General features: G+C 43.4%; 1 protein-coding gene and 1 pseudogene across 1 annotated transcript in view; both read left to right on the top strand.

The window, feature by feature from the left end:
• PITPNC1 (phosphatidylinositol transfer protein cytoplasmic 1) overlaps positions 1 to 24926 on the top strand; it is a 265101-nt gene that overhangs the window by 45815 nt on the left and 194360 nt on the right. The window lies entirely within an intron of this gene.
• Positions 7109 to 24926, top strand: part of LOC132478421 (RNA-binding protein 4B-like) — a 33715-nt pseudogene continuing 15897 nt past the window's right edge.

Here is a 24926-nt window from a genome sequence, read left to right as displayed (position 1 = left end):
CCTCCCCGTGTCCTCAAGCCCATTCTCTACGTCTGTGCCTTTATTCCTGTCCTGCCCCTAGGTTCATCAGAACCTTTTTTTTTTTTTTTTAGATTCCGTGTTAGCATACGGTATTTGTTTTTCTCAGAGACAATTCTGTGAAGCAGATGTGTGAAGGGCTGATCCTTATGGAAGCTAACTTTTTTTTAAAATTTATTTTAATTTATTTATTTTTTGGCTGCGTTGGGTCTTTGTTGCTGTGTGCGGGCTTTCTTTAGTTGCAGTGAGCGAGGGCTACTCTTTTGTTGCAGTGCGCTTCTCCTGTTGTGCTTCTCTTGTTGCAGAGCATAGGCTCTAGGCGCGCAGGCTTCAGTAGTTGTGGCACACGGGCTCAGTAGTTGTTGCTCGCGGGCTCTAGAGCGTAGGCTCAGTAGTTGTGGCGTGTGGGCTTAGTTGCTCCGCGGCATGTGGGATCTTCCCGGACCGGGGCTCAAACCCATCTCGCCTGCATTGGCAGGCGGATTCTTAACCACTGCACCACCAGGGAAGCCCTGGAAGCTAATTTCTTATAGAAATAAATATATTCTGCAGCCCTGGGAAGGGGGCGTGAAATTATTCTAAGACGCTTCCTTTTTGAGTGCGTTTGAATATGTTCACGGGTTGTGTAGAATTTTTTGCATCCCGTTATCTAATGTATCACCTTTTGACACATTTCTTGTTTATAAGTATCCCAGCCAGTGATGAATAGAGAAAGAAGATAAAGGAAAAAAATAAAATGAACAGGAAAACAAAAGAAGCAAACAAGCAAGTCAAAAAAAAAAGGGGGGGGGGGTCTTCCCTGGTGGTGCAGTGGTTGAGAATCCGCCTGCCAATGCAGGGGACACGGGTTCCATCCCTGGTCAACATGCCGTGGAGCAACTAAGCCCATGAGCCACAACTAATGAAGCTCGTGCGCCTAGAGCCCGTGTTCACAACAAGAGAAGCCCTCGCACCGCAATGAAGAGTAGCCCCCGCTCACCGCAATTACAGAAAGCCCGCGTGCAGCAACGAAGACCCAACTCAGACAAAAAAAACCCCAAAACCCAAAACCTCTTTCCCAGTAGGTAATAACTTTGGATGTAAAACTTATCAGGCAGGCAGGAGGAGAGTGAAAATTCTGCCTAAAATGAGAGCTGTCTGTAGGCTGCATTCAGGTTATCACAGGTCGCCTGCAGGCTGGAACACAGCCAAAACTAGGGTGAGGCTAGTGAGACACGCCCCCGGGGACCCAAATTGAAGGGGATCCCCCAAACTCAATAAGCACAATGAATAATATTTTTAATCCATTGTATTTTAAAAATCATCATTAATGCAAAATATTCCCATGCTGAATAAAATATCAAAATGCTGAGTGCAGGATCTGACACTGCACTGGCAAACTCAAAATCATTCACCTCTCTCTAACCAGAACGTCACTGAGCTCTCAAAAGGAAAAGTTTCTCCTTACTCTAAGCCTGGCTTTGCTCTGGGTTTGAATTCTAGCTCCTTTAGGACCAGCTCTATGAACTCAGGCTCACGACTCAACCTTTCTGAGCTTCCTTTTGTAACATAAAGATAGCGCTTCCCATTGCAGGGCTCTGGGGTGGTTTAAAAAATATTCCTATGATATACTGGGCACATAGTAGATGCCCAATAAACCATAGCATTGAATAATTCATAGTTACTCACAGAGAATTCAGTTCTTCAGGAGACCCAAGCAGGTCCTGCCTCTTACACGAGTCTCTTACACATCTGTCAGGGTTAACACAGCTCTGCTTTCACTTTATAGAATGTCTCAGAGTATAGCCTGGTGCCTGCGCTTTGAACACTCGTACATCCGTTCAACTGCTCAGTAACCAATTTCCTGTTTAGTCATAGCTCCTTGCCTGGGCCGGGCCACGGATGGCAAGTTGATATCTCTGTACCTCCCTCTCAGAGCAACTCAGCCTTCCGAAGCCATCCAAAAGTTAGGTTTGGTAGCAGCTTTTATTTATTAAGGCCTCCTCCATCACTGTGAGTCTCTCTTGAGTGCATTTCCACACCTGATGGTTCATCAGGATGATGCCTCACCCTTATTGTCACTTAAACTGTCCACAATCCTGAACTGGCCTCTGATTTGCTCCGCAGAGATGGGGCCATATTCCATGACACAGGACTGAAGCTAACATGGGCCGAGTGGAAATCACATGGGCAGGAGGGTGGAGTGGGAATCCGGTTACTATTTGATACAGAAAACTGCAAAGCCCCCCACCCATTCTCTCCTATTGTCCAAGGCTGGTGGAACCAACCGTTTTTTCAGCCTTTCTTCTAAACTGATCATAGCTTCAGAGATGACAAAGCAGAGCCCTCACTTCAATTATTCTTCTCCTTAGTTCTAAGGATGCAAAATGAGATGGGAGAATGACAGGAGAGTGTCACTCAAACAACTTATTAGATTTTGGGGAGGAGGGTCTTAGTTATCATGGACAGGTCGTACGTTTTGAACATTCATCACTGCGCCCTGCTCTTCAGCGAGAGACAGTTTGTGAAATAGGAATGACATACTCCTGGCTTCAGTTGTGTGTGCTTTGGACTTAAGCTCTTCTTTTCCACTTAATTAGTTAATAGGAATTTATCGAGCTAGGCACAAAATGATACAAAAGATTAGGGGAACGGGATTTTTGACCCTGAAGGTCTATGACGTAGTTGGGGAGAATAAATTGTGCTCGAGCTGAGCCTTTAGGCTGATACTCCTACTGCATTTATATATTCTCTCATTTCTGCCCTAGAAATGTTGCTCGAATTTGGCCTCTTCCTTCACACTCTTGTTTTAGGGCTGTCGGTCCTCATTTACTGCCCAGGCTATGGCAGGGCCCTGCCAAGCTCTATGGGAGCCTTGAGGCAAAGAAAACTGTGCACCCCTATGTCCACTTATCAAAATATCCTCCCATGTTGACAACCAAGTGGGAAAAGTTAATAAAAGCTCTACAACAAAAAAATACAACTATATGTAAAGACTCATGTTGTCCAATCTGTTCCTATATCATTGTCCATCCTTGTAAACCCACCCAGCATGGTGAGGGCTGGGGGGTGGACAGGTGGGGTGGTGCTTGCAGTTTCATAATAAAGCAGGGTGGTAAAACAAAGGGTAACATTCTGTCTTTACTTACACAATTTGGTTTTGTTTTTCCGTCATGGACTTTCTTGGCTTTAATTCTGATTTCTAAAAAAATATTGCATTAAAATAATATTTATCCGAATCGCTGAGTTCTTTGGCATCCTCGTAAATTTTGTACCTCACTCTCTCTGTACCTAATCCTGGCTATGACCTGCTGCAAAACCCCATTCCAGGCTGTTAGGTGCACAGCTGACAGTGACCTTCCTAACAGACCAACAGTGATCATGTCACTTCCGCATTTGCTCCTGATTGTCTAAGAGGTAAAATCCAGCCCTGTTGGCCTGGCTGCAAGCCTCTTCACAGTCTGGGCCTCCACTTACCTCACCAGGGCATCTGCCCCACCTGGCCCTGTTCCTTCCTTATCACGCCTCTTCAGGACTGCGTCTTTGCCCACACCACAACTTCTGCCCGAGTTGTGCTCCTGTCCCCAAACTCCTTCACCTTGGACGTCCCTGCTTAGCTCTTGAGTTCCACCTGGGATAACAGCTCCCAGCTGGGCTGCCTTTTTGAGTTCCCCAAGTAGGCTTAATTGCTGTTTTCCCATAGAAATTTATTTGTTTCCACTCGATTCCTATCCTGGCTGTTACACTCACGATTCCACTGTGATTTATCTGTTTACCTGTGTCCCCAGTTACACTGCCTGCTCTCCTTGAGGAGAGCAACCAGGCTTTTCATGTCAAATGAATAATGAATACAGCTGGATACAGTGAAAAAAAGCAGTAACAGCAACTATGAAATAATTCATGGAAAACAATAGAACAGCCTAGCGGGCTCTGCTCTTAATGTCAGGCAATCCTGAGTTTGAATGTTGGTTGTCCTTAGCTAGCTTTGTGACACTAAAATTTTCAGATTTTTACTATGGAAACTTTCAAACATAAGCAAAAGTAGAGAGACCCAGGACTTCCCTGGTGGGCCAGTGCTTAAGACTTTGCCTTCCAATGCAGGGGGTGCGGGTTCAATACCTGGTCAGGGAGCTAAGATCCCACATGCCAAAAAACCAAAACATAAAACACAAGCAATACTGTAACAAATTCAATAAAGACTTATTTTTTAAAAGAGATTTATTTATTTGTTTGTTTGTTTTTTGGAGGCGTTGGGTCTTTGTTGCTGCACGTGGACTTTCTCTAGTTGCAGCGAGCGGGAGCTACTCTTCGTTGCGGTGTGCGGGTTTCTCACTGTGGTGGCTTCTCTTGTTGCAGAGCACGGGTTCTAGGCGCGTGGGCTCAGTAGTTGTGGAACATGGGCTCAGTACGCGGGCTCAGTAGTTGTGGCTTGCGGGCTCTAGAGCGCAGGCTCAGTAGTTGTGGTGCGCAAGCTTAGTTGCTCCACAGCATGTGGGATCTTCCCGGACCAGGGCTCAAACCCGTGTCCCCTGCATTGGCAGGTGGATTCTTAACCACTGCGCCGCCAGGGAAGCCCAATAAAGACTTTTTTTAAAAAGTAGAGAGACCCCTCTGATGAACCCACATGGGGCCCACCCCGAATGCCCCACCCTCCACTCCTATCCTTGGATTTTTTTTGAAGCAAATTCCAGACAACATATTATTCCAAATAGAATTATTTCAATAAGAACATTAAACTTTTAATTGATTGCAAACTCAATATGAACCACGTGCAAAAAAGAGCTGTCAGTGGGTTGGTGTCATGGGGAGTCCCTTTTAAAGCAAATCTTGAAGGATGAATACGGATTTTGGCAAAGAAAGGTTGTAAGTCGGAAGCTGTAAGTCATGTGTGTGCAAGGAGTCAACAGATTGTTTTTGCTGGAACGGGGGTCAGGGCGGGGAGAGGGAATGGGAAGAAAAACCTAGGTGTGGAACAGATAGGGGGCCAGGCCCTTGATGCTTTAGAGGCAGCCTTTTAGGTGGGGGGATGAGCTGCGGGAATCTTTTAGTTTTAGGTAACAATGTGTTCCTTTGAAGGTCTGCACTCAGTTGTGACAGGGGGCTGAGGACAGTAGTAATATTGATTCAGTGCCCTTCAACTATCTCAGAGCCCTTTCCTTGTTAGCTGATTTCTCCTTTAACAGCAAAAGAAATCGTCACTGGACATTTAAAGAACTGGCTCCTCTACCAACCGCTAGGCTTTAGTGGAGGAGAAATGAGAACTCCGTTTTCCATGCTCAGCCCTACACTAAGATGACCTGGCAACTGTGTATTCTATTCCACTGGGTTTAATCCTTATTATGAATAACAGAGTGAAGCTTTGTTATTCACAGGAGTGCATTTCTGTTGCTGGGAGAATTAGTTGCAATCTTATTCGCAAGGTGCCTTCTGATGCAATGAGGTCTTTTGAAGTGTGCATAAATAGAGGCTATTGTTTAGGCATTTGGAGGTAAGGCTTAGATTGCTCCAGAAGTTCCAGTCTGACTCTAGGCATCTTTGTTTGGCTGATTCTTTTTTTTTTTCTCCCTGGGGCCACAAGTAGTAGTTTTCTCCATATGGCTTTAGCGACTTGCCTCTTCATCACCTCCTGAAACTAGGGCACAACCAACACTTTTTCTGTAGGCTTTTCTGCTTAGAGGAGGAGGAAATTGTTCTGAGTCCAAAAAAAACAGAATGGAGAAAAAAATGTGCAAGTTTAACTAGGATATCACACAGAAATGGAGCCTTTGGTAAAGAAATAATTTTGTTTCTGATGAAGATTTTTTTTTTAAGCTAGGAGAAATAGAAGCATAGTAAAGAGTGAGCCTATTAATTTATTGCCACCTGGAATCTCTTAGGAGACTTTAGGATCTTTGAAGGAGAGAACTGATCATTTGTTTAAGTCTTCGAAGCTCGCACACCCCAGTTCCCCAGCACAATAAGGCTTTCTGGACCTTTGGAGCAGCGGATGTGAAACTTTGTCTTCAAAACCGCAGAGAGAAGTCTCCTTTCTTTGAAGGTGTTTATTTTCTGAAGTTTTTACCTGGGATCCCAGCTAACACACATGACTGTTTTTTTGTTTTTTTTTGTTTGTTTTTTTTTTTTCTTTTTGCGGTATGTGGGCCTCTCACTGTTGTGGCCTCTCCCGTTGCGGAGCACAGGCTCCGGATGCGCAGGCCCAGCGGCCATGGCTCACGGGCCCAGTCGCTCCGCGGCATATGGGATCCTCCCAGACCGGGGCACGAACCCGTATCCCCTGCATCGGCAGGCGGACTCTTAACCACTTGCGCCACCAGGGAGGCCCCTGTTTTTTTGTTTTTTAATTTTTTTCTTGCAATGAGAAATTTTAAGATCTACTCTCTCAGCAGCTTTCAAATGTACAATCGAGTATTGTTACCCATGGTCTCCACACCAATACATCACATCCCCAGGACTTCTCTCACCACACTGCTTTTCTGGAAAGGCTTATTGAAAATGATTTGTGGGCTTAATCTGGGTGTTTTCTTTTGATCACCTCGGTCTGCATGTGTCCCTGACTGTATGGCTGTCTGAGGGTCTTCCACCCAGAGTGAAGTGATTTTCTCATCTGGAACCAGATGCTTCCAGAATCGGGGCAGCTTCCTCGACTTGCGGGAGGGGGTACCAGGCTTCTCCAGGACCCAGGAAGCTGCCCTTTGTAGGTGCTTCACGCGTGCTTTATTCACGACTCCCATCTTCATTATGTTACCTCGTTTCTGCCCTCCACTGGATCTGTTTAGAGCCACCTGGCCATTCTCTCCTCTTTTGTGACTCTGTGAATCTAAGACTAGAATCTAGTCCTTCCCGAGGGATAAGATCTTCTGGTGCAAAGTCCTTTCTCACCATCCACAGACAAAATCACCATTAGGCCATGTTTACTGAATTGCAAAGGTGGGTGCATCATCTCCTTCAAGCACTAACACTTTTATCTCTTTGCTCTTCCCCCTTGTCACCTGTGCATTGTCACCCAAGCGATTAAAACAATTTGGTTGTAATTCTTTGATTTGCACTGACCTTCTAAGGGGTGTCCATGTTGACACAGCAAAGTCCCTTCTCTTGCCTTTTCTCCTCCGCCATGTTTGAGCTTGGCTTAAAGGCTTGGTATTTGGAAGAAGTTAAAAGTGATCCAGTGACTTGCTTTGGACGATGCTGATACACACATCTTTTGAAGCATTAGACTGGGGAGTGTCAATTTAATTTGGAGTCTGTCAGCTTGTTGCATTCTAATCACCTGTTTTGAGGGTTTGCTGAGAACCTGAGATTATTTGTTAAACTGCCATTGGAATAAACACAACACTTTTCTTCAAAGGGAAAATAACTTTTTAAAGAAAGTAATAAGCATACCTCTATATTTTCTTGACAGATATCAAAGAAAAAAAATCTTCCTGTTTTTACCTTGACAAGACATCTGACATCGCTGGGAGGTTTTGCTTGCATGAGAACTTCGACATTATAATCTAGAAATCTCAAGCTCAACAACTTTCTCTGTCTGGGGGTGGGGAAAAGGGATGATAAAATAGTTTTCTATACAGCTGGTTACCAAAATAGTCAAATATGAAAGCTATTTCATCTCCTTTTAAAAAGTTAGTCTTTTGATATATGAATCACAATTGATGCTAAAAGGAAAGTGTTAGAAACATAAACTTTTTTTCTCTGCTAGTTCAGGTTTTGAATGTTTTAATTACTTAACTGTTTATTTTTCTGGCAGTGAGGTTAGTACTGGTAGCCAGTGATTACCAACAATTAAAAAAACAAGTCATCTAAGACAACACTTACACTCCCAGAAAACCCAATTAAAATCACACTTCGTTTTTTGCTTTCATGGTTTAGAAGTAAATTCTGAATCAGTTTCATGGTACTTGTGGTATTTTTCCAAATTAATGACTTTGGACATTTGGACACTGAGCTGTGTGAATGCTGAATGTGTTTTCTTCCCTTTGCTATCAATTAGGTATTTAAGAATGCATCCTATGAAGAAATAGACACCTAAAAATACGCCAAAGGCCACAGTCCTGTATCCTTCCTCAGACGGAATACTGCACAGGAGACTTAAAAAAAACTGCAGTTATATATGTCATAAAATTTACATTTTAACCTTTTTTAAGTGTACAGTTCAGTGGCATTAAGTACATTCATAATGCTGTGCAACCATCACCACTAGCATCTCCAGAACTTTTTCGTCAACCCAAACAGAAACTCTGTACCCATTAAACACTAACTCCTTGTGCCTCCTTCCCCCAGCCCCTGGCAGCCACCATTCTATTGTACTTTCTGTTTCTAGGAATTTGACTATTCAAGGTACCTCATATAAGTGGCATCATGTGTCTGGATTATTTCGCTGAGCATAATGCTTTGTAGGTTCATCCATGTGGTAGCATCTGTCAGAATTTCCTTCCTTTACAAGGCTGGATAATATTCCATTCTATGTACGTACCACATTCTGTTTATCCACTCCTCTGTCACTCAATGCACAGAAGACTTTTAAAATTTAATTTTTGCTCTCATCACACACATACACAAAATGATAACCACGAGAAGAAATATGTTAATTATTATGTTAACATATGAAATATGTTAATTATTACTACAGCTTGACTGTAGTAATCATTTCACTATGTATATGTATCTGAAATCATCATCTCAAACGCCTTAAGTACATATAATTTTTATTTAAAAAAATAGAATAGTATAAAAATTTTATTTTTAATATGTGCCATTTGGCATTTTTCCCCCTAATTTCCTGGCATTCTTTCACTTGGGGGTCATTTTTTGAGCCTTACATGCTGACAGGTGCTGAGAACACAGGAATGAATGAGCTCTACCCTGCATGCAGGGAACTTCTTTTCTGATTGGGTAGACAGACCAGGAAATAGGGTCCAAGGCTTGGTGGTGGCCACCCAAGCAGAAAGCAGAGGGGAAGGTGGGTGACTCACTGTTGGAGAAGGGCCACATCCATTGTGGGTGGGAGTGTGGGGGCCTGATGAATGAAGGCCTCTAGGTCATGTTCTAAGTTCTCCTACTCAAAGGCTAGAAATAGATGTCAGCAGAATTAAAGGTCATGTATAGAAGGAGAATCTGATATACTGCAGTACTCCACCTCTAGGCATGATTTCTTATAAATTATATTCAAGTTTTACCGTCAAAGACACTTTTCTCCCCTAAAATAATAGAGCACAACTTTAACTCGTTTGGCCCCTAAATAGACAGGAGGTTGTGTGGGGTATGACAAACTTTCAAGCAGTATTACCATACACGGTGCAACACTTAAATTTTCAAAGTCTGATCTGTGCATTCTATTCCCATCTGTACATACAAAGAATATAATTAACTTGTCCATGGTGGAAGAATATAGAATCTGGATCTTCTGGCATTTAGCCTACTGTTCTTTTGTCTATATTTCCTAGTACCCTGTATATAACAATGTGTGAAATTTTTTGTCCTCTCCATGTGTTAGCCATATGGGGGCTTTGGGAAGGTCCAAGAAGGTAGATCTCCAGGGTGCCAATTTGCACAGTATATTATTGACAAGATGGTAGAACTGATGTGCATTTGGATGGTTGTGGATGAGCTGAGGGCAATAGATGGACTCTGACCCATGTACCCTTAACTTGATAGTGCAAACTAGTACCCATATTCACAATATGAGAGTTTCAAAAGCAGCTAAAGCATGCACCTTGCTTTCTAGATAGCAGATTCTATATAGTCTCAATTGCCTCTGTTATGTTCTGCGTTCTGCTCTCCCATCTATGTATTTGTCCCCAGTTTGATCACCATCTTTGGCATGTTTGTTTTGTAATCTGTAACTCTTTGTAAAATCTATTGGCGGTCTGCTAGGAACAAACTGACCACAAGAACAGCAGCATGGCGCCCGCGAGCCTGAGGCAGCGCGCAGTGGCGCGTGCGTGAGCTGACGCGTGAGCAGTGCCCGGTCGCGCCGCCCGGGCTCGGGCGCCCGCCGCCATTTTGTAGCGTTCTCTGAGACGCCGGAGCTGCCGCCAGCGCCGCCGCCGCCACCACACGGAAGCTCTTGTCAGGACGGTGACGCCGTTCATCGGAAACCTGCCCCAGGAGGGCACAGAGCAGGCGATCCGCTGACTCCTTGAGCAGTGTGGGAAGGTGCTGGAATGTGACATCATTAAGAACTACAGCTTTGGGAATTCCCTGGCGCTCCAGTGGTTAGGACTCCTTGCTTTCACCAGGGAGGGCTCTGGTTTGATCCCTGGTCGGGGCACTAAGATCCCGTAGGCTCCGCCAAAAAACAAACAACAACAACAAAAGCCACAAAACTACGGCTTTGTGCACATAGAGAACCAGGCGGCGGCCGAGGATGCCGTCCACTACAGGCTGCACAGGGTGAACCCCACCGTGGAAGCCAGCAAGGATAAGAGCAGAGTTTCAGGGGCTTCCCTGGTGGCACAGCGGTTAAGAATCCGCCTGCCCATGCAGGGGACACGGGTTCAAGCCCTGGTCCGGGAAGGTCCCGCGTGCTGAGGAGCAACTAAGCCTACTAAGCCCGTGCGCCACAACTACTGAAGCCCGTGTGCCTAGAGCCCGTGCTCTGCAACAAGAGAAGCCTCCGCAATAAGAAGCCTGCGCACCACAATGAAGAGTAATCCCCGCTCAATGCAACTAGAGACGCAACTAGAGGAAAGCCTGCGCGCAGCAATGACGACCCAGTGCAGCCATAAATAAATAAATTTATTTTAAAAAGAAAAAGAGCAAAGCTTCAGCCAAGTTGCACGTGGGTGACATTAGTCCTACTTGTACCAACCAAGAGCTTTGGGCCAGGTTAGAGGAGCATGGTTCAGTCATCGAATGTGACATTGTGAAAGATTATGCCTTCGTACACGTGGAGCGGACAGAGGATGCAGTAGGGCTGTCAGGGGCCTTGACAACACAGAGTTTCAAGGCACACGAACATACGTGCAGTTGTCCACCAGCCAGCTTCGGACTGCCCCTGGGATGGGAGATCAGAGTGGCTGCTGTCAGTGTGGGAAAGAGGGGCACTGGTCAGAAGAGTGCCCTGTAGGCCGTACGGGTAAGTGTGGCGGACTTTACCGAGCACTATAACAAACAGTATGGAGCAGCATGCACACCTGACACCGTTGGCTATGGGGAATCCGTGTATAACCGTGATGCATAGGGCGCACTCCACCACTGTTAGCCTTACCGAGTCTGCTCTTAGGAGGCAGTGTCAGTAGCAGCTTCCGTGTCCAACTACCTACAACTATTACTTGTCCCATCTGCTTCAAGACCACAGCACAGCCCTAGGTGAGGATTGTGCTGGCAGCCTCTCGTTCCTATACAGTGGAATCCCTCCTACCTTGCTTTCCTTAGGAGTTGACCCCTCTCCCTGTCTACCTGCAACATCTCCTTTCCCTTTATTATTTATTTATTTATTTATTTTTTCTTTTTGCGGTACGTGGGCCTCTCACTGCTGCCGCCTCTCCCGTTGCGGAGCACAGGCTCCGGACGCGCAGGCCCAGCGGCCATGGCTCACGGGCCCAGCCGCTCCGCGGCATATGGGATCCTCCCAGACCGGGGCACGAACCCGTATCCCCTGCATCGGCAGGCGGACTCTCAACCACTGCGCCACCAGGGAGGCCCCTTTCCCTTTATCTTTATTTATTTTCAAATTTAATTTTCTTTAAAAATTTTTTCAATTGGCTGCACCTCATGGCATGCGGGGTCTTAGTTCCCTGACCAGGGATGAACCTTCTCCCCCAACCCCCAAAGCGCTGGGTCATGACCACTGGACCACCAGGGAATTCCCCTCCTATCCCTTTAAAATGACCATATGTAGTGACAGGCAACCTTCTTCTCTTCTCTGTTAGCTCTGGACTTTGACCCTGAAGCTAATCTTCTGAAATTACTAGGACCATTGGGGTTTTGTTTGTTGTTGTTTTGTTTTGTCTTTATGTCTGATCGTGGTACAACATTAGCTGAAATTTAGCCTTGCTTTACTCCACTTCTCTCACTTTTTTTTAAATAAAATATTTTGACAAATAAACGTTTCTAACGCTTAAAAAAAAAGAACAGCAACAGAAGGAAAAGCATTTTCTTAATGTCATTGCATGGATGACAGGGTAGACTCTGTAATTAGCCTTTTTTTTTTTTTTTTTTGGCTGCACGCTTGCAGGTATCTTAGTTCCCTGACCAGGGATCAAACCTAGGCCCCCAGCAGCAGAAGCGAGGAGTCCTAACCACTGGACCTCCAGGGAGTTCCCTATAATTAGCCTTTTTGATCTTGAGCCCTAAGTTCTTGCTGTTTATGTGAGTCCATAGCAATCTTAACAGTTCAGTGGTTTCAGTGACTATTTCTTTGCTAAGAATTCCCCAAGCCACAGCATCAACCCCAGACTCTTTCCAGTTTTGCAACTCTTTACTGGATATTTGTACCTGAATATCTTGACAGCACCTCACAATCAACTTAAAACAGTATTTATGTCACCACCTTCCCCCAAAACTGCTTCTGCTCCTGTCGTCCTTATTTGTTTTAGTGACACCAGCATCTTAGCTGCTGAGATTAGAAGCTGTCTTCTTTCCCACCACCTCATTAGAAACTAAATAGTTGGTTCTGTATCTTTTACCTGGACATGGCCTCTTGCTTTTTTCGCCTCATCTCTTAAGTCATCTTCTTTTTACACTGCCTCCAGAGTTAGCTTTCTAAAACTCAAATGTGATAGTCATTCAGCCCCCTTCAGATTCTGTAGTGACTTCCCATGACCTATGAGATAAAGTACCAACTTCTTACCAACTTCTTGTTTTCTCACTTGCAGCTTGCCCTTTAGTATCACCTATTTCTTTTCCCTCCCCAAATCCTACTTGAGTTTTCATGCCTTCCTGCCTCTGCACACTGTTAAATCCCTGTTTCAGCTAAATGTCCGTTATCGGGATATTATCTTAAAATTTCTCTTTTCTAAAGCTTTCCCTACCCTTTCTTCCACCTCGAGCAGATATCTGCCCCTTTGCTCCTGTAGTTTTGTTTTAAAACAGCTTTATTGAGGTCTAATTTGCATACCATAAATTCACCCATAAGTTTTAGTAAATCCATGTATTTGTGCAACCACAATTAAGTTTTAGTACTTTCTGTCACCCCACAAAGTTCTCTCCTGCCTGTTTGTAGATAGTCTTTGCTCTCACCCCAATCTCAGGGAACCACTGATCCGCTTCTGCATCGATAGTTTGTCTTTTCTAGAAATGTCATATAAAATCATATAATATGCAGTCTTTTGAGAGTGGCCTCCCTCAGCATGCTGTTTTGTTTTTTTTTTTTGCGGTACGTGGGCCTCTCACTGTTGTGGCCTCTCCCGTCGCGGAGCACAGGCTCTGGACGCGCAGGCTCACCGGCCATGGCTCACGGGCCCAGCCGCTCTGCAGCATGTGGGATCTTCCCAGACTGGGGCACGAACCCGTGTCCCCTGCATCAGCAGGCGGACTCTCAACCACTGCGCCACCAGGGAAGCCCCAGCATGCTGTTTTTGAGTTCATCCATATTGTTGAGTGTATCATAGTTGGTTCTTTTTTATTGCTGAGTAGTATTCCATTGTGTGGATATACCACATTTTGTTTATCCAGTTACCAGTTGATGGACGTTTGGGTTGTTTCCAGTTTGGGGCTATTATGAAAATACTGCTGTGATCATCTGTATACAAGTCTTGGTATGGATGCATGTTTCCATTCCTCTCGGGTAGATACTTAAGAGTTGAATTTCTGGGTCATATGTTTAACTTCAACAGAAACCACCAGGCTGTTTTCCAAAGTGGCTGTTGCATTTTTTTTTTAATTTTATTTATTTATGGCTGTGTTGGGTCTTCGGTTCTGTGCGAGGGCTTTCTCTAGTTGTGGCAAGCGGGGTCCACTCTTCATCGCGGTGCGCGGGCCTCTCACCATCGCGGCCTCTCTTGTTGCGGAGCACAGGCTCCAGATGCGCAGGCTCAGTAATTGTGGCTCACGGGCTTAGTTGCTCCACGGCATGTGGGATCTTCCCAGACCAGGGCTCGAACCCGTGTCCCCTGCATTGGCAGGCAGATTCTCAACCACTGCGCCACCAGGGAAGCCCGGCTGTTGCATTTTATATTTTACGTTCTGCTTTCTCCACATTCTTGCCAATATTTGGTATTATCTGTCCTTTTGATTATAGATATTTTACTGGGTGTGGTGGTATCTCATTGTGGTTTTAATTTGCATTTTCTGTAGTCATTTAAAACTGCTTTCTATTATAGAATGTTTTGTTGTATTGATATATATCTTCTGATCTGTGCGCTATGCTAGGGTTTGTTAAGTGGATGAATGAACAATCCCATACTTAGGATGAGTGGCCAAATTCTCAGTTATTTTTGGAACAGAAAACACTGATAAGTTAACTTCAGAAATGATATAAAAGCCAAGTCTCTTTCCCTGAACAAATTTTTGCCAGAGTTTCTAAGAAGCAATAACCTTGACTGAACTAAGTTTTGCTTTCTTTTTTTTGCTCACCCCTTGGTGGGAGGTAATGGATAAAAAATATAGACATAGCAGGAGAAGGAGAAAAGAAACAGTCTTTAAATGACTAAGAGCTTGTGGAATAGCTTGGGAGAGAGAACCGTTTGGGTTCTTGGTTACTCCATGGTTCCAGATGTGGGGACTCCATTAATACTGAGACTTCTGCTTCTCCCCACTTGCTTTTCTCTGTCAATTCAAACAGGAGACTGCAGACATTTTCTGCAAAGCGTCACATAGTAAATATTTTAGGCTTTTTGGGCCAATACACAACATCAAGGATATTATGTAGGTGCTTACATAATGAGAGACTAAACAAATTTCCACAAATTTTATTGATGAAATTCAAAACAGAATAATAATAATAAAAGGGTACAATTTTCTGTTATACAGGTCTACTAATGAAAAGAATGGAATTCTTTTTTTTAAATTTATTTATTTGTTTTCATTTTGGCTGCGTTGGGTCTTTGTTGCTGTGCGTGGGCTTTCTCTAGTCACGGCGAGCGGGGGCTACTCTTCGTTGTGGTATGTGGGCTTCTCATTGCGGTGGCTTCTCTTGTTGCGGAGCACGGGCTGTAGGCACGTGGGCTTCAGTAGTTATGGCACGCAGTCTCAGTAGTTGTGGTGCACAGGCTTAGTTGCTCCGTGGCATGTAGGATCTTCCCAGGCCAGGGATTGAACCCGTGTCCCCTGCATTGGCAGGTGGATTCTTAACCACTGTGCCACCAGGGAAGCCCAAGAACGGAATTCTTTTGAGGAGGATAATATTTTGGTTAATTGGAGTTCAGAGTTAGTGTTTCCTATCATCATGGTAGAAACAGGGCCTCATTCTCCAACGAGGCTTCACTGAAACACTGTGGTCTTCCATCCTGAGAATTCACCAGACTGTGCTGGCTGCATTTGCCCTTATAGTGGTGGAGAACTTTTCACATGGAGGAAGCAGCTTAAGAGGATAAGGTCTGGGGTAAGACTCCTTGGGTGTGAGTTTCAGCAAAGACTCAGTAACTAGCAGATCTTTGACTACTTACCTGACCAATCTAGGAGCTTCTGTTCCTTCATCTGTAAAATGTGTCATACCTACTTCACAGGGTTGTTGTAAAGATTAAATACAAAGATTAGATTAGAATGGCAGTTTATAAATACTATTCTTCTTTTCATTTTTTTTTCAACGATTTAAAAATGTAAAACCATTCCTAACTCACAGGCAGGGTGGCAGGCTGGATTTGGCCTGTGGGATATAATTTGTGGACCCCTGCATTAGAATATAAACTGGAATTATTGCCACTTACTTTAGAAGTAATGATTGCTTTTCCCCCCTAATTGCAAAGCACCATATGCTCACTGCAGAAAACTTGGAAAACAGAGAAAAGCACAATAAAAAAAAGTCATTCCGAATCTTTACCATCCAGAAGTGCTTCATTGGTGGTCCCTTGTCTTTGTACATATATACACATATTTTTAAAAATTAAAACAAACTCATACTATGCATACTGCTTTGTATCTTTTTTCACTTACTAATATATACTTGTCACTAATAATCTTCTATAACCTTAACCTGAATTCTAATGACTGAATACTATTCTGTTATACAGAATATATATAACTATATATAATATATATAACTATCTGTTATACAGATGCATTGCACTTTACTAAAACAGTTCCCAACAACATTAAAGTTGTTTTGAATTTTTAACCATTAGACATAACTCAGGTGTAAACTAATACACAAATGTTTGTACACATTTCTGATTAATTCCTTGGGATAAATTACAAGAATTCAGTCCCTGGGTTAAAGAGTATCTACACTATTTTTAAAAGATTTTTTGAGTGGAGCATTTTTGAAGTCTTTATTGAATTTGTTACAATATTGCTTCTGTTTTATGTTTTGGTTTTTTGGCCCAGAGGCATGTGGGATCTTAGCTCCTTGACCAGGGATCGAACCTGCACCCCCTGCATTGGAAGACAAAGTCTTAACTACTGGACTGCCAGGGAAGTCCCAAGAGTATCTATATCTTTTAAGTTTTGGTGTATCTTGCAAAATTGTTCCTTAGGAAAGGTGTATAGTTCTGTACCCTCCCAAGTGGTGTATAAGAACATTGTCATTTACTGTGGTCTTATATTTTTACTTGGTCATTGGGCTTATGGATTTAAACAGTGAAAACATTTTTATTTTTGAAACAATTCAAATAGATTAAAATGTACAGACAGTAATGAAACTTGCACCCATGTACGCACCAGAAAGATTACGCAAGTAACATTTTGCTGTACTTGCTTGTGTTATTTTAAGAAAAACACGTTATATGGGGCTTCCCTGGTGGCGCAGTGGTTGGGAGTCCGCCTGCCGATGCAGGGGACACTGGTTTGTGCCCTGATCCGGGAAGATCCCACATGCCGCGGAGCGGCTGGGCCCATGAGCCATGGCTACTGATCCTGCGCGTCCGGAGCCTGTGCTCCGCAGCGGGAGAGGCCACAACAGTGAGAGGCCCGTGTACCGCCAAAAAAAAAAAAGAAAAACATGTTATAGATTAAAAACTAAGTCTGTCATTATCATCCCATTCTACAGATGAGAATGGGAATCTCATCTCATTAATGAGATCAATCAATCTGCAAAAGGTTAAGAAATTGTGTAAGTAGTAAGAACAGGTAAGTGGTTTTACTTACTGGTAAAGTAAGTAAGAGGTTCTTATTTACAAGAACCTCTTGTAAATAGCATATGGCTAAATTAAAAAAAAATCCAGTCTGAGTTTTTTAACCAGCTATTTTAATCTGTTTGCATTTATAGTAACGGTTGATATTTTAAATTATTTCTCTTATTTCATGTTTTCTATTTTCCATACTTTTCCTTTGCTTTCTTTTTCTTATTTCCTGTCTCTTACTGAATTGAGTTTTATCAGTTCCTCCCTTTTTTCCTCTACTGGCTTTATTATCCTTAAATGTGTGTTCTTAGAAAGCAGTCTAAAATTAACTCCAGTCATCCCCCCTACCAGTTTATTTTCTTTTCATTTAGCTTAATTTCTTAAATTTGTTTTTGGTATTTGATAGCCTTTGATATTCTGCCATTTAACTATAGCATGTGTAGATTTGTTTTGGTTTATTCTGCTCAGAACTTGCTGTTATTCTCTACATGGGAGATTTATGGCTTTTACCATTCTGGATTAACTATTCTCTTTAAAAATATTGCTCCCCTTCATGTCAGCAGCCATGAAAATGTGCCTCTCAGATCTCCTGCTGTGGGAAGCCTAGTTGACTGACCCCAGATGCCATGTCTCAGGATTCACTCAAAAGCCACCTTTCCCCTGGGCTGTTCCTGGTTGCTGGCTTAGTAAGACGTGGCTACTAGTGCTATAGCCCATCTTGTAGGATATAGGACTCTTCTAATGGGGAGTCCTTGAGCCATGACTTTCAGGTCTGAGGTTTCTCCTTGCCCACTCTTTCTCTTCCCAACATCCTTTCTTGGCATCTGCTTATTGGAGGACCCAAACTAACACAGTCTCTCTATTTGCATCATCTGGATCTTGCATTAAATACGTCAGAATAGTCTCATTGTACTCCCTATTCCAGGAGCTATTCTTTCATGCCCCTTTTATCTCTGTGATGCCCCTTGGTCATTTCTTCAAATCTGTCTTCCATTTTACGTAATTCTCTCTTTACTTGTGTCTAATCTATTTAACGTATCTGTTGACTTTTTAATTTCAGTGATTATAATATTTATTTCTAGAGGTTCTATTTGGCTTATTTTCATACCTGGCTGTTTTTCATATTTTTTTTCCTCAGGGTTTTATTTCCTACTTTTATGTCTTTCATAGTTTTAAGCATATTTATTTTGTATTCTCTTTTTCAAATTTTAATTTTATTATCCCAAGTTCCTGGAATTCTTTTTTTTTTAAATTAATTTATTTTTTGGCTGTTCTGGGTCTTCATTGCTGCATGGGGGCTTTCTCTAGTTGTGGCGAGTGGGGGCTACTCTTCGTTGAGGTGCATGGGCTTCTCATTGTGGTGGCTTCTCTTGTGGAGCATGGGCTCTAGGCACACAGGATTCAGTAGTTGCAGCATGTGGGCTCAGTAGTTGTGGCTCATGGGCTCTAGAGCATGGGCTCAGTAGTTGTGGTACACAGGCTTAGTTGCTCTGTGGCATGTGGGATCTTCCCGGACCAAGGATTGAACCTGTGTCCCCTGCATTGGCAGGTGGATTCTTAACCACTGGACCACCAGGGAAGTACCCAAGTTCCTGGAATTCTAACAATCTTGTTTGTTGTGTTTGCTGTTTTCTTCTCATGATATATTGTAATTTTAAATTTTCTTATAAGCTGATCTTGAGTGAGGATTACTTTTTCTGTGACCTGATAACAGGTCCCCTCCAGAACAATTTGCATTGCTTCGTCTAGAAATCTCAGGAGTATCACTGGCTTGGGGCCAGTGTTTCTGCTAATTTCTTAGTTTGGAACTTCCTGGATTACTCTGCTCAAGGCTCAGATCTGGATATCCATATTTCAGAGGAGAGGTTTCTTTTTTTCACTCAGAGCCCAAGGACACACAAAATTGTCATCTTGGACCCCTTTTCTAGGGTATGAGTTCCCCCCCACCCACAGTCTTCACTGAGGAAGCCCCTCTTTGAGGATCCTGCCTCTCCTCAAGTGTTTTAGTTCCAACTCTCTGCCTCATGGCAGCCCATGGTTTCACCTCCTTTGTCCACTTGGGTTTTAAAATGCAAGTCTGTAAGTTACAAAAGCAGTCTCAGAATCCATTCATGTGCTTTTACTCAGTTTTTCCCTTTCTTTTTCAGGTCATATTTTACCCAGCATTCTTAAGTATTTGTAGTGGGAGGGTTTTTTCCACACTGTCTTAATCTGCCACCATATTGCTGTACCTGAAGTCCCATTTACCATATTCAGTTCTGTGCTGCAAGGCTTCTCAGGGCACCAGTTTCTAAGCAGTATCATTAGTGAAACCCATAAACTCACCCATTGTTAGAAAAGCCAAGTGCTTGAGATCCTATTGAGACTGTAGATATATAGTATGTCCTAAGGGGTCTGAAAAAAAAGCTACCTTTATTTTCCAACCCATGGTCACTTCATTGGTAAATCCAGGAAGTGCCGTAAGATTTTACAGATGGAACTGATGCTTAGAAAACAATGAAATTGAATCATCATCATCATCATCATCATTATTTCTTTTACGACACAATCCTAGGAACAGAGCTCTTCTGTTTTCCTCCCTTCTTTCTCCCAGCTTTCCCACCATCCTTCTCAATTTGTCCTTTGTCAACAGGGCAGAAAAGAAGGGCTGAAGTGATGTATGGGTATAATCCACTGTGCACTGCTAAAAAGATAAACTTAAATGAAGTGATTTATTACCTGGTGACAGGTATTCTGCCCCCAGAATTGTCTGTCAAAGTGAATGCTCATTGATTTTCCATACTTTCTCTGTCAGCCTCTGGATAGCCATTGTTCATTACAGGTGGATAAGCAGTTTAAGATGCCAGCATATTCTCGCAGCCTCCGCACTGTGCTGCAGGGGTTAGCCTTTATTTCTGTTCTAGGGCTCAGAACTCTTTCATTCTCTTGCTTTAAACTGTGTATATGAGAAGAGCAAATGCCACTGGTTTCTCAAATTACTCAAATTAGAATTAAAACATATTCTGTATTCCCATTTTGAAAATGCTTCTAGAATCTTCCTACTTGAGTCAAATAGATAATAGGTCCCAATAGAACAGCACAGGATAATATATAGCTGTTGGGGCAGTGCCTGAGTCAGTCTGGTCTGTCTTAGAATAAAGATATTCCATATCCTTTGGGAACTAATGAAATAGGTAATTTTCTTTCACTTAAGGGGACCACATGCATAATCATACAGGACATGTCTTTCCCGTTTGCTCCAAACCCATTCCATTGTGTTGGAGAGTGACAAGCAAAATCTTCTTTCCAGCGACCACAGTGCAGCCTTGGGAGTCAGGATCAGTGTCGTGGAGTCTCAGCAATGCCCAGGTGTTGAGGTGGTCTTAAAAATCTGAGAATTTTGACCTGGCATGAACCTTAGACCATTTAATCCAGTGTTCTAACTGTAGATGAGGAATCTGAAGCCTCAAAGTATGTTATAACTTGCTCATCATCACAGAATCAGTCACACAGCCAGCACTCAACCTGGTCCTTGGACTTCCTGCCCATCACTGTCCCCTGGGGAACTTCTCTTCCACTTCTCACCTGGGTGGCATTCCATTTGCTTTCACAATGTACTGCTTGAATTTAAAGAGGACTGTGTTGTTGGCGGCTCGGATCATTGAAGTTCATATGTTTGGTCCTTTGACAAGGAGAGTTCTGCTGATTCTGAGTTGGGAGAAGGGAGCTTAGCTACAGTTTTGATTTTTCCTTTCTTTTTCCTTTTTTTCTGTCGTGTGCTTAAGTGTGGTGACCTGGACAAGAACACCACAAAACAGGCACTTTCCGAATACACGTTGTACTGGAAAAAATGACTGCTTTTATGCAGTTGGGGTGGAGCCAGGGAAATTATTTACATGATGTAATGGTATTTTCTAAATGGCATATTTCAAGGAAAAAAGACTAGTTGGATCACTAAATAATTATAGGCAAATACATAGACTGTATTTATATATACACACGTATGTATAGTAATATACTAATCGTATGTAGCATTTGTATTTTTTAAAACCATAAGCATCCTGTAGTAATTTGGACTTGTAAATGTCTTTGCATAGCAAGTAACAGTTTATAATAGCTAAGGAGAGAGGAACACTGATAGTATTTTTCTCTTTGTACCTCTGATTGGCAGGTAGGGGGAATTGAAAGCTTGATTTGGGTTAGTTTTTTGTTTATTTATTTATTTATTTATTTTTGGCTGCGTTGGGTCTTCATTGCTGCAGGCGGGCTTTCTCTAGTAGCAGCGAGCGGGGACTGCTCTTTGTTGCGGTGCTCGGGCTTCTCATCGCAGTGGCTTCTCTTGTTGCAGAGCAAGGGCTCTAGGCGTGTGGGCTTCAGTAGTTGTGGCTTGCGGACTCCAGAGAGCAGGCTCAGTAGTTGTGGCGCACGGGCTCAGCTGCTCTGTGGCATGTAGGATCCTCCCGGACCAGGGATCGAACCCGTGTCCCCTGCACTGGCATGCGGACTCCCAACCACTGCGCCACCAGGGAAGCCCAGTTTTGTTTTTTTTCAATACTTAGTCACAATACTGATTAATCACTTTCTTAATTGAATATGTGGCATGTATTTCCACAGGATGCATTTGTGGCAGCATTGAATCAGCTTTCCCTGAGCCCATACTAATAGTTCTTACAAGTTAAGCAGGATGTTGCCTTCATGGAGTAATGATTTGGTACTTCACATAGTGCTTTGGAGGCCGGAGGAAGCAAATTCAACCTCCAGAAGTCCTTAACTTATACCAGGAGAAGCTCCCTGAATGTATATTTGGTGGTAAAAGTAAAAAGATATTTTATGTGTTCAGACAGCGGAGGAAAAAATATATAGACCTGCATTATATTCATTTTCTTCCCTGTGGTCCCTAGTGGCCTGATTATTCATCTGGCTGAGATGTAAGATCTTTTGAGCTTATAACATAATAGTTATTCATAAAGGCATTTAGGCTGATGGCTTTCTCAGAACGTCCTGCTGTTCAGGATGGACTTCATCTATATTTCAATGAATTTCTAAACGGGAGAAACAGAACATTTTCCCTTTGATTAATTCATTGGTTTTTTTAGTCCTTAAGGACCCATATGCTGGTGAACTCCAAAAGGAAGTCAGTAAAGGAAAAATGGTAAATTGGAATTGAAACCGTGAACTGGCCCCATAAAAATCTTTGAACACTGTCCTAAATTCAACATCTGAAATATAGTGGGTCAGGCAAAGATTTATGAAAGCTAATTTTAAAAGCTAACGTAAAATTGCACCAAAGAAGCACATTGTTATGAGTTGTATAAAGTTCTTAGGCTGTTTCAGACCACTTTTTTACAACTTTCTGGCTTTTAACCTACTTTGCCCAAGAATCAAGTACTTTAGCAAATTATAACTAGTTAGGTCATAGACACATGCTTTGCATTCTTGGGCTATTCACTGGGAGTATGCCCTCTGGAACTATGATTTTAAGATTTTACATTATTGGATGTATACCTGTCTTAGAGTGGTCCCCAGAGATCAACCCTAAGATGAGAAATGAGGGAGGTGATCCTAGGAAGCCCAAAGAAGAGCACAGGGCAGTGAGAAAGGGGAAGGAGGGAAGGCAGTAGAGTGTAAAGGAGAGTTTCCTACTGATCCGGTATAGAGGAAAAAGCCTTGAAAAACACCAAGGAAGATCATCTGCCTCAATTCTAGCACCAGTGTGAAATCCCATTTTAAATACCTTGTTGAAAAAGACTTGATAGCTGACATAACTCTTTTTTTGCCTCATAAGTGATCTGTGAGATTGGACTTGCCAGTGTTGAGTTCTTCCCAACTTGAACACACAGTGTCCAGGAACTAGCAAAATCAGCCTTTTGTAGTAGGATCTTTTTAGGACATGGCTCTGTCACCCAGGCATGGGGGGGGACACCTCCTTCTGATGTCCTTTCTCCAGTCTGAGTAAGGGAGAACCAGGACATGAGCTTTCTCTCTGGTGCCTGGGGCATCGGTGGGCTTGGGTCTTCATCTTCTCTGCCTAGTTGTCCTCAAGGGAGCAGTGGAGTCCTTGAACTGGAAATTCTCTTCCCAGGATCTACCAGAAGCTCCTAAAAGTTCAAGGAAGCTTAATTCCCAGTGTCTTGGGTCAGGTTGTTTAGAAGTCGAGGGATTCTCACTGAGATGATATATTGGCCTAGGAGGTGGAGGTGAGGAGAGTGGCAGGGCGGTGGGGGAAAGGGGAGTTGTAGCTGGGCTCCTGGGGAGCTCTGTCGCCCCTTGCCCAGGGGCCAGCCTTTTGTTTCCCTCTCCCGTGTCAGCCATTGATTGGTTATGGGCCTCCCTCAGGGCAGGTAGAACCTTCTAGGTAGAGATGCTCCCATAGGCCAAAGGCAATTTTACAGACTAGGGGGCCAGATGGGACCATTAGCAGTCAACACTTACAGCAACCCTTACCTGGTAAAGGGATACAGGCAGGGCACTCTGGCCTTACCCAGCAGAGAATAGGGCCAGGCATCCACCTTTTCTTACTCATTCCCTTTAACACAATTCACCGCTCCTCCAAGCGTCCCTCTTCACAGCAGTCCTTTGCCCTTCCAAATTCAGTGTCCTCGGCCCCCTCCCTTGAAAAACTTACTCCTGGACATAGGAAAGGAGAATCAGATGCCCCTGCCTTCTGGCACCCATGGCTGAGCTGGACCCCACTGGGGGTTCGCTGGCTCTGGGAGGAGTGGTGGTCCCTGGTGTTGGTGGGAGGTAGGATGGGAGATGATGAAGGCTTTCATCCTGATCCATCTTTCAACCATTTGCTTCCAGAGTCAACTCATGGCAAATAGGTCTCAGCAGTGAATATTAATTTTCTGCCCGAAACTATTTTCCTCCTGTATACAGGGCTTTGACCCTACTGTTTGCAAAATAACAGGCTGGCATTCTTGTGCTGAGGTCCCCTTGATTCCTTCTTGAGCCTGCTTTTGTTCCCATTTTAGCTGAAAAGGGCTCTGAGGCATCCAGATTTTTTTTCCTGACCTCAGATTTCTTTCCAGATACAAGATGGGGAGAGGGAGCTGTGGACGAGTGAGAAAGGTTTCAGTTGTACCTGTTTCATATTTACTCTGACCCAGAGTGACTGGGGTATTAATTTAATGGATGTTGTCACCAAGGCTTTTGAAGTGGCCGTGGTCGGTGATTGAATGGCTGTTACACAATTTTGAATTTGGGAGCCAGGTATATTTCTTTCGCTACACCAGCCTGTCGCTTTAGGCATGTTATAAGGTTTGCTTTGCCTGCACCCCAACCAGATTTGCTCTACAAGTTAATGTCACTCAGGGTAAACACTACACTAACTCTGCATCAAAGCCACCTGCCAGCCACAGCCAGGTGTGTGGTGCATTTGGATATTGTGTCAAAATATCTCCATGACCTCTAAGAATAGAACTGCCAGAGGTCAGCCTGATATTCTAGAAAGCTGTCCCTGTGACCTTCTCCATCCATTAGAAGTGAGTCACTAAATCCAGCCCACATTCAAGGTGGGGGGGATTAAGCTCTACCAAGTAGAGGGAGGAGCATGAAAAAAAGGTTGTTTAGGGGTGCTAAAACCACCACAGTGATTAATAAATGCTTTTGGAGAGATGCTTTGAGGCTATGCAAGAAACTTGTTTCTCCTTTAAAAACTTTCAGCATTCACCAGTGATCTCACCGGCAGCCATTATTACCATCATGTTCTGTTAATGGTTTTCTATTTCTTTCATTCCTTCTATGTTTATTTCTTGGAATTCTTCTGTGAGGATGTTTTGTCCCTTCTCTTCC

The sequence above is a fragment of the Mesoplodon densirostris genome, chromosome 18 (genome assembly GCF_025265405.1).
Source record: "Mesoplodon densirostris isolate mMesDen1 chromosome 18, mMesDen1 primary haplotype, whole genome shotgun sequence".
NCBI lineage: Eukaryota > Metazoa > Chordata > Mammalia > Artiodactyla > Ziphiidae > Mesoplodon > Mesoplodon densirostris.
Note: the sequence above shows the minus strand (reverse complement) of the source record. Positions and strands in the feature narration are given on the sequence as shown.